The sequence below is a fragment of the Saccostrea echinata genome, unplaced genomic scaffold (assembly GCF_033153115.1).
Source record: "Saccostrea echinata isolate AGI-Se365-2 ecotype Australia unplaced genomic scaffold, CSIRO_AGI_Sech_v1 ptg000054l, whole genome shotgun sequence".
NCBI lineage: Eukaryota > Metazoa > Mollusca > Bivalvia > Ostreida > Ostreidae > Saccostrea > Saccostrea echinata.
The window spans coordinates 52,938,037-52,949,776 of record NW_026889803.1 but is presented as its reverse complement, the minus strand read 5'-3'; positions in this window follow the sequence as shown (position 1 = coordinate 52,949,776).

The window sequence follows — 11,740 nt, the reverse complement described above, 5'->3', positions numbered from 1 at the left end:
AAGGGTGACCCAAATGGTGAATGTACATGTAAACAAACTAGTGTTGTAGACTATTGTATTGCAAATTTTGAATTTTTAAGATATGTTTCTGATTTTAGAATATTAACATTCTCTACCCTATTATCTGATGTTCATAATCCTGTGGAGGTTTTACTAGCCTTTGAAAAAGAACACGCTTCTAAATTAAATAACCCACAAAAACAAACACAAGAGATTGCTAAAAATTGGATTCCTGAGAAGCAAGAAACATTTCATTACTTTATAAAAGACAAAATAAATGCTATCACACTATTAGAACATGAAATCAGGAACACTATAGCAGGAAAAGTCACATCAGATTTTATAGATAACGTTGTCGAAAGAATAAGTGACATATTGGTATCAAGTGCTAAAGAGACCTTTGGCAAGAAAACATTTTATACAAATACATGTAAGAAAACAAATTTTAAATATAAGAAACCTTGGTTCACAAAAGATTGTAAAAATGCTCGACAAAACTTTAGGAAAGCAAAAAGGCTGTAAGAAAGAACCTTTCTCTCTTATAATGTATAGTGGGGTATTTTCGTGTGGAACGATTATTTTGGGGCTTTTCATTTTTTTTTCTATTGTACACTTGATGAATAAGTGTAATAAATACAATTTGTGAAAAAAATGTCCAACAAGCCCCGGGGTTGAATATCGGGGGGGGGGGGGGGGTCCTGTCCACAAGTACCTGTGGTAATGACAAGTCAATTACAATTGTTTACAAAACGGACATAAGGGTGCACAGCATTTTGTTGAATTTGTATTGTACTACATGATGCAACATAATAGTACATGTATGTAACAAGGTCTTTGTCTTTAGAAAGGACAATTAAAAGTGGATCTGGGGGAATATTTATACAATTAAGTATGTGATACTTCGAAATCAATTCAAAGTTTGCTTTGAGAGGTTAACATGTCTTCCTCCGACCGCTAGAGAGAGAGTGTTTTTGACAGAATAAAAATTTAATAAAACATAAATGCCAAATGCGGATGGAAGTTTAGGTTAGGCCATCTTTAAAAATTGTTTGTTTGCCCTCTCCCAACCGATTGACTTAAACGGCCTGACTCAAAACTTTAACTCCTAGAAAACAGTATTTTTTTCATTCATTCCAAAATTTTCTCATCCCATTAAGAACTATTTGAACTTCATATTCGTAAGAATTTGTGAATAAAATAAAATTCTCCTCTACCTACCCAAATTTTTATCCTGAGTCGGGAGAGGGGCAAGCAAACATTTTTTTTTTGAAGATGGCCTTATATTTGGACCTTAAAACGGAAAGTGGTATTATAGACAATGAAAAGGCTGAATATAACGAACAGTAAAGAATGCAAAAGACGGCAAAAGCACGGACTCTTGGAAACACCAATTAAGGTAGAATCAGGTCATTCAGGTGCTTAGGAAGAATAAGCAATCCCTGTCACCAGGTAACACCCGCTATGAGCCCTCTGTATTATTCAGGTAAACGTGGTAGTCAAAATTAGTATAAAAATAATGGCCTAAGAATTGGTATGAAACATGTTAGTCAAAATACGACTCATGGACGGGTTGTGTTTGCAAACAAGGTCAGTATAACGACCATTGATAGAATTTGTGAAATACTGCATTTTAAAAAAAAAAAAACTTTGTCAAAAGAAATGTAACATCAACTCATTTGTCAATAGCCTGTCAGGGTTAAAATTTGATCGTATTAAAACATGCTCTTGCGTACTGATCGAGTCAGTTGGGAGACATAAACACATTATGCAAATGACAATGGAATATAACATCATAAATGGGAAAGTTGACGATGAAAAACCTGAAGTCATTTTTTCATGAAGTTTAGTTGTTAATTGACCATTAACGTCTATATATAGTCAGTGCACATGCAAGTATGAAACGGATGTGATGTGGCATACTTTGTGGTGTATTTTATTTCAAGTTCACTGGTATATATCGAGTCGACATATGTATGTATATATATCTATTGTTAATCGATAAAAGTGAACGATTTAATCATCGAAATGTTGAAAATGTCACAGCAAGAGTTTTTTCTGCTTCCTATGAAATAAAAGGTCGATTATTAAAGGAGAACAATTAGTGCTCATCAAAATTAAAACATGTTGTTGAAAGAACTGGTCTATGAATACTACAAAGATATTGTCGATAAGGAACTCCAGCATATTTTGTTTATAAATATAAAATATGATTTATGTTCACTTGTAATTCTTTGTCTTTGAACACTTTCCTGGAGAAATATGACAGGTACCCCATGTTGAAAATGAACTGGATAAAGTCAAGACGAAAACCTTAATATGTTATCATTTTCTCAAAGTCTAAACTCATTTTTAATAGAGTTTAGAGCTTCCTTACCGAGTTCCATTTTTATTGACAAAATAGTTGTCCATGATTTAAAAAAAAAAGAGGGTCTTTAATTTAACGCGAGGAATGGTTATAAAGCGTTGAAAGTCATAAGTCTTGTTCTTATTGATATTTTTTTGGGGGGGGGGGGGTAAAAATGTTATTTTAAATTTTTCAAAAGTTCTTCGGAGGTTTTGAGAATCCTCATTTCTTCTACGCCACTTCTTGAATATGCTGTCACACAGTACGTCAGAATTACCTCCTCGGTAAATGATATTTTGGTATGGTGTAAATATCGGGATTGGTTGAAAATTTGTTGGACCCTGTTTGTAAGGATTTCTTTTGAAGTTTTTGGAATCCATTATAAGTAGTCACATGCAGTAAAGTATTGAAGGACCCTCTATACTGGACACTAAAGAGTTCTAATTCATTGTTTTTAATGGGTATCTTCCGGCTTATATCTGCATTCTCGATTATGTTTGTAAAACTGTCCATTGTTTAAAAAAAAATTAAAAAAAAAAAAAACAAAACAAAACAAAACAAAACAAAAAACAAAAAAAACTTGTCCATTCTTTAAAGGAATGGACAGTTTAAAAAAGAAAAAAGAAGAACACACATATGGTAAGTTATTAGATTGTTTAATTAAGGAGTGAGCACAACAATAAGCTATAGAGTGGACAATGTTAATAAAAAGTACACGATACAATCGTATTCTATATTCAGCAACAAACATGTTACTTTTTGGAAGGCTAAAGGGTTCAAAGTTTTTGGAAGGCCAAAGGGTTCAAAGTTTTTATAAGGCCAAAGGGTTCAAAGTTCCATGCAACTCTGTAATTCCTTAAATGTACACATGGTACAGTGCGAAGAAAGATTCTGTGTCAATTTAAAATACATGTACCTAAAGCTTAAAACTATAGGCACTGCGCGGCCCAAGACCCACACCCCCTTGTCTTGAAGACACCTTGCTGGGAGATTACACGAGATACCATTTGTATACTATATGTAATGATGATGCTCAAATTACTGATGAGTTTAAGACTTAGTATAGTCCTATAATGTAAAGCATTAATTAAAAAAATCATAATAATAATAAAATAAAGATTATCTGGGCAGTTATTCTCCGATTCACCCCCATTGATTGCAATCCAAGGAGAATGTGGTTGGATGCCATGCTACTATCGACATCAGATTAACGTCTTGCGATTCTGGAATCGTTTAGTGACACTAAGCTATTTTATACAAATATCTTACAGATACGCATTGCCTTCAATATTACTTTAACAAGCCTTTAAGTGTTAAAAATCGAGAAATAATTTCAAAATTTAGGATGTCTGATCACAATTTATATGTTGAAACGTAGATACACGAATACTAATAGAAATGATAGAAAATGCATATTATGTAATCTGGATGAAATAGAAGATGAATTTCACTTTATTTTACAGTGCCCAACATATGAAAATATGAGGAAGAAATATAAAAGATATTATTATCAAAATAGTAGTGTATATAAATTAATACAACTATTTAGCGCTCGAAATGTAAAGGAATTAAGGGGTCTTGGAAATTTTTAAGAGAAGCAAATCATATACGGGAAAGTAAATTAGAACTATTATATTAATTTTTAAGAGTGATTTACTATGTCACAACAATATATATATATATATATATATATATATATATATATATATATATATATATATATATATATATATATATATATATATATATATATATATATATATACATTTAATCTCAATGTCATTTTAAATTGTGGGAATATATTGTAATATATTTTATATATATATATTAATTGTCTTCTTTAGCCATGTCAATTATGTATATACTATATGTAATTACATGTATACGTAATTATGTTTATCTGATGTATCTGTTGATACAAGGAATAAAAGAACTGAACTGACACTAGAAAACGACCGTCTGACGAAGAAGATTTTCCTTTGGGATCGGGATCAAAATAACAGAACAAATTGGACCTCAAAACAACAGTGGCTGTCAGCTATCATCCGCAACTGTACTCGGCAATGCTGGTACCGGACATCCATGACTGCACCTGCTCACTAATATCAAAAACGGAATGTCAGAGCAAGATTTTCCGGATTGTTCAACGTATTAAACTGTATGTTGTTAATTAAGTATGGATTGTTTTTTTTTTAATGAAACATACGAAATGTGTTAATAATTAATCTACTTTATGGAAGGCTGTAATCGCCAAAACGGTAAGTAAACGATAACTAGCTTAGTGAATATATCGCGGAAAATATATGTGTAAGCTTGACTATGCCTAAATCCATTGCATAGATCGCTATTATCTCTAAAATGTAGATCATTTACTACAGCGTACATTTTCAATTTGTATATCTATGACTGTATACCTGTGCCTGATATACAACTTCTGCGACTGTATCTGTGCCGTACATACACACTACCACTGACTCAACCCGCGCTTGATTAACTTAACCCGCGCTTGATTAATAACATCCACAACAAAAAATTCTGCGGATTTTCTCCGATTTAGATTTAGACTGAATTCAATCAAAGCGCAATTAACGCTAATCTTTATATTACCCATGACAGTGATACCGAGACAAACGATGTCAGCAGTGATTAGGGAAGGATCCAAAACTTTTACAGATTTGAATTTAAAGCTTTATGTTCAGAGTACAATATGAGCCAGGTCTTTAATTTTTTTTGGGGGGGGGGGGGGGCTGGGGGCATGATTTCAATATCCTACGTGCTCAATAACAATGATGAATTTAAAATGAAACATGCTAGTATAATTATAGAAAATATACGAGTAAACAATAAACAAAGTAAAATAAAAAAGAAAATTAAAATAAATATTGGAATTAATTTCTAATCCTCAATTTTATGTTAGAAAGTATAAGTACGTCACAATATTATTAATTTCACCCATTTCATTGAACACGCAAGAGGTGTCAATGAAAAGCACAGGTTTTTTCCCATAAATATATGTCTTACGATATTTACGGGTGGAATGGGCTGATTCACCCGTTTTCAATGTGTTATATATAAACATCTCAAGTGCACCCCAGGAAGTAGCTCCTATATGCCCTGAAAAAGAATAGTTCCTGACAAAAAAAAAATATATTTATTTACAAAGTACATAAAATTTACTAGGCACAGGTATCAAAGTTGTAAAAATAGGCTGGAAGACCCCCCCCCCCCCAAAAAAAAAAATTCTCAAAAGAAATAAAAATTAATTTTATATGCATGAAACAATTAACATCTTGACTGGTCGATAATTAACCGTGGTGTGATACCTGGAATATGTAGGGTATGGTATTAAAATAATTGCTCATATTAAAGGAAATTAATGCTATAATTATCGATAACATCCGAAGAAAATATTTGTATAAGTAAATATTTTTATTAGATCCACCTCTCTAAGATTCTGCTGTACTGTCCAGACAACTCTAGAAATTTTACACCACGACTGTACCGGTGCCTGATTGACAACATCCACGACTGTACCTGTCCAGTACACACACTTTATTCTACATCCATGACTGTACCAGTGCTTATAAACAACATTCATGACTGTACCTGTGCATTATAAACAACATTCATGACTGTACCTGTCCAGTACACACACTTTATTCTACATCCATGACTGTACCTGTGCCTTATAAACAACATCCAAGACTGTACCTGTGCAGTATACACATCTTACTCTACATCCATGACTGTACCTGTGCCTTATAAACAACATCCACGACTGTACCTGTGCAGTACACACACTTTATTCTACATCCCTGACTGTACCTGTGCTTATAAACAACATCCATGACTGTACCTGTCCAGTACACACACTTTATTCTACATCCCTGACTGTACCTGTGCTTATAAACAACATCCATGACTGTACCTGTCCAGTACACACACTTTAATCTACATCCATGACTGTATCTGTGCCTTATAAACAACATCCCTGACTGTACCTGTGCCTTATAAACAACATCCCTGACTGTACCTGTACCTTATAAACAACATCCATGACTGTACCTGTCCAGTACACACACTTTATTCTACATCCATGACTGTACCTGTGCCTTATAAACAACATCCAAGACTGTACCTGTGCCTTATAAAACAACATCCCTGACTGTACCTGTACCTTATAAACAACATCCACGACTGTACCTGTGCCTTATAAACAACATCCATGACTGTACCTGTCCAGTACACACACTTTATTCTACATCCATGACTGTACCTGTGCTTATAAACAACATCCATGACTGTACCTGTCCAGTACACACACTTTATTCTACATCCCTGACTGTACCTGTGTCTTATAAACAACATCCACGACTGTACATGTCCAGTACACACACTTTATTCTACATCCCTGACTGTACCTGTGCATTATAAACAACATCCACGACTGTACCTGTGCATATATACATACTTTATTCTACATCCCTGACTGTACCTGTGCCTTAAAAACAACATTCACGACTGTACCTGTCCAGTGCACACACTTTATTCTACTTCCATGACTGCATCTTTCCGTTATTAACAACATCCAAGAAAAGTTACTCAAGGCTCTACTAAAAGTTTGTTCTTTTGTCGTTTGTGACCCGAACCCCCACCCCCAATGCAACCCCCACCCCGTCAAAAAAATTGAATCATATGCCTGCAAGAAAGCTTGGGATTTAGTCTTTTTTAAAGAGGAAATACTCCTTCTTTCGATATACTCCATCCTCGCCTTCAGAACTTCTGCCAAGTTTTATTATTGTAGAAGAGTTTATAAGTCATAGATTAATTATTTTAAAACCAGTGTCAAAAAGTTAACTGCTCTTTTAAAACTCTTCTCATAAAGAGGGGGAAGGGTTAGACAATTTTATAAATTGAAATCGAGCTTTAAACATAACAAGTGATCCAGATTTTCAAATACTCATGGAAATGGATAAATAACCATCAGATCTCTCCGTATGTTTAACTTATGTAAAAGTCAACTGACATATTAGATTCATTGGCAATAAAATGACTATTTTTGCTGCTTTTAGTCTGTAAACGTATGTTCTACACCCTCATCCACCCCCCTCCCCAACAACCCACTCCCCTGAAACAAAAAACAATTGGTATAAATTTGAATTTGTGAAATAACAATTCATAATACTTTAAAAGGAATTGTTGTTTCAGTGAGGGGGGGGGGGGGATAAAAATATTTTCCGTTGATTTCTTTTGAGATGAAGTTTTACCAAAATTATAGACTTATCTCTCTTTGTTTTCCCAAGTAAGTTATGTTTTTTGATAAAATTCACATAAATATTCGGTATATAAATATGAAAAAATCATTCCAATATGTCAACTTTCTAAATTAACTCTGCGATAGGTGGCAGAATTTTACTATCATTCTCGCTATCATATGGTACACTCAAGCATGCGTATTAATTAAAGCCATTGAGACAAGCTTTCTGTATTAACAATACTAGTCCACTACCGGCAAGTGTAATCTGGTTCCCATTAAAAATTGAAAATGCTGTAATTCTGTCAAAAATTCATTGAAGCGGAACATAATGCAAATTTGATCTGTGACTCATCAAGATACACTCACATACCAAAAATCAACTCAATATCTGCAAACGTTTGGAAAAAAAGTGTGGAAAACCCTTAAAAATTAAAAAGATTGTAATTCCCTCTAAAATCAATGAAGCAGAACGAAATTAAAACTTGATCTGTAACTCATCAATACACACTAACATACCAAAATCAGCTTAATATTTGCAAGCGTTTAGAAAAAAGTGCGGAAAACCAAGTGGGACAGAGTGACAGAGGGACAGCTAGGCGGACAGTTTGACAGTGAAACCGGAGGGGACTATAGGTTTCCTCTGAGTCTGTCCGTCCGTCTGTCGGTCTGTCTGTCTGTCTGTCCCACTTGGTTTTCTGCACTTTTTTTCTAAACGCTTGCAGATATTGATGAGCTGATTTTTGGCATGTGAGTGTATCTTGATGAGTTACAGATCAAGTTTGCATTTCGTTCCGCTTCAGTGCTTTTTGACGGAATTACGACCTTTTCATTTTTTCAGGATTTCCCGCATTTTTTTCTAAACGTTTGCAGATATTGAGCTGATTTTTGGTATGTGACTTTACCTTGATGAGTTATAGATGAAGTTTGCATTTCGTTCCGCTTCATTGATTTTTGACAGAATTATATGGCATTTTCAATTTTTAACGGGAACCAGATTACACTTGCCGGTAGGGGACTAGTATTACTAATGCAATACTCTCAGAATGCTTGTTCTTGTTGAAAGGGCAGATTACTCTATTTGCATAAATGTACCACAAAATTAGAACTCTTTAGTGTGCAGTGTATAGAGGGCTCTTAAGCACATGAAAAAAAAATCCAACTTTTTCCTCATTTTCCCCTCCTGTTTATGTCATGTTTCATCATTGGGTTATTATACCCCCTCTCCGAAGGAGAGGGGGGTATACTGTTTTACCCTTGTGTGTCTGTCTGGCTGTCCATCTGTCTGTCTGTCCGTCTGTCTGTCTGTCTGCCTGTCCGTAACAAAATTTTCGTCACACTTTTCTCAGCAACTACTCATCGCAGATGCTTGAAATTTTAGCACACTCTTTGTTTAGGCATGCCATATTGTGGGATTCATTTTTGTACGAATCTGATGTCAACTTCTTGTTCATTCTTGTGTCTGTCCCTAACTGAACTTGTGTACATTCACGTCAAAGCGGGGGTATTACTAGTGAGCATTGGCTCACAGACTTCTTGTTTTTTTTTTTAAATTCTTTTGGATGCCATTTAAACATTGAATTGTGATGTGTAGACACATGTAGTATTACATGTACTGCAATAATTATTTTCCATAGGTCTTTCTTTGTTAACACGATAAAATGCACTATTCCATCCTAAAATGTTTCCAACTATGAAAACATTTTTACACCTTCTTCTGTGCCAACCCCAAAGTTGCGGGGAATTATTATCATAGTTTACAACTGATTATACGTCAAACGTATACGACAGACGTTTATTAAAATTAATTAAAATTAATAATAGTAATTGGCTATATGTTGACTTATAGCTTTGAGTTTTCCACCTGTACAATGATTAATTGTGTCTCGAACTTGATTCTAATTGATTTTCCTGGTCAAATTTTAAGATTCAAGTACACACTTAAAGATCAAAATTTGTGAGTGAAATAAAATTGTTTAAATAATATTGTTGTTTTTTATGGTAGGATGGTCCAGATAGTGTATACAATACGTACCTCTTTAACCCTGAGAAGTTTATTGTGTGTAAATCTTGATTATAAGGCATAGGTACAGTCATAGATGTAGTGTGTGTCATACGCAGGTACAGTTGTGGATGTTGTTTATAAGGCACAGGTACAGTCATGGATGTAGAATAAAGTGTGTGTACTGCACAGGTACAGTCGTGGATGTTGTTTATAAGGCACAGGTACAGTCATGGATGTAGAATAAAGTGTGTATACTGCACAGGTACAGTCGTGGATGTTGTTTTTAAGGCGCTGGTACAGTCATGGATGTAGAATAAAGTGTGTGTGCTGGACAGGTACAGTCGTGGATGTTGTTTTTAAGGCACAGGTACAGTTATGGATGTAGAATAAAGTGTGTGTACTGGACAGGTACCGTCGTGGATGTTGTTTATAAGGCACAGATACAGTCAGGGATGGGATGTAGAATAAGGTATGTATATATGCACAGGTACAGTTGTGGATGTTGTTTATAAGGCACAGGTACAGTCAGGGATGTAAGAGTTAGATGTGTATACTGCACAGGTACAGTCATGGATGTTGTTTATAAGGCACAAGTACAGTCAGGGATGTAGAATAAAGTGTGTGTACTGGACAGATACAGTCATGGATGTAGAATAAAGTGTGTGTACTGGACAGATACAGTCGTGGATGTTGTTTATAAGGCACAGGTACAGTCATGGATCTAGAATAAAGTGTGTGTACTGGACAGGTACAGTCATGGATGTTGTTTTTAAGGCGCTGGTACAGTCATGGATGTAGAATAAAGTGTGTGTGCTGGACAGGTGCAGTCGTGGATGTTGTTTTTAAGGCACAGGTACAGTTATGGATGTAGAATAAAGTGTGTGTACTGGACAGGTACAGTCGTGGATGTTATTTATAAGGCACAGATACAGTCAGGGATGGGATGTAGAATAAAGTATGTATATATGCACAGGTACAGTTGTGGATGTTGTTTATAAGGCACAAGTACAGTCAGGGATGTAGAATAAAGTGCGTGTACTGCACAGGTACAGTCGTGGATGTTGTTTATAAGGCACAGGTACAGTCAGGGATGTAGAATAAAGTGTGTGTACTGGACAGGTACAGTCATGGATGTTGTTTATAAGCACAGGCACAGTCATGGATTTAGAATAAAGTGTGTGTACTGGACAGGTACAGTCGTGGATGTTGTCAATCAAAAACCGGTACAGTCATGGTGTAAAATTTCTAGAATTGTCAGGACAGGTACAGTTGTGGATGTTGCATCCCAAGAAATTATTTACGATTTTCTTTGAGCTGAACACAATAAAGGTGCTATTAACGCTATTCACCGATATTCCCTATAGATTGATTCCAGACAATTGCATGATTGCAGAATCTTAGAGAGGCGGATCTAATAAGAATATTTACTTATACAAATATTTTCTTCGGATGTTGTCGATAATTATAGCATTAATTTCCTTTAATATGAGCAATTATTTTAATACCATACCCTACATATTCCAGGTATCACACCACGGTTATCGACCAGTCAAAATGTTAATTGTTCCATGCATATAAAATTAATTTTTATTTCTTTTGAGATTTGAGACCTGCCGAAAGACTCCTCTGTCGGAAAATTAAAACACAATGGATTAATTGAAGATTTACAAAAAAATTCCAATCTAAGAACTTAACGTCTTTTTAAAAATCAAATTTAATATGAACTGTAGCAGTACGTCAGTATGGATTTATCGAAACGTTCAAACCTGTCCAATCAGTTACGGTAGTGTTTCGATGCAGTGTATTACCACTTCGAATTGAAACTGGACGTTATAAATCTGAGTCACCCAAAGACAGAATTTGCCAGTTTTGCGAAAATAACGAAATTGAAAATGAAAAACATTTTTTACTACACTGTAAATTATATGAAATTAAAAGGATAGACTTCTTTCGTAAAATAGGTTTTAAAAATTTGTCAAATTTGTCTTTAAATGATACATTCTTTTCAGATTTTTTTATGTAAATTTCCCAGACATTCTGCAAACTTTATATTTGATGCTTTTAAAACCCGTCAGAACTTCACAAAAAGACGATTCTAATATAATTTATCTTCATTTATGTGCCTGTATATATGTAT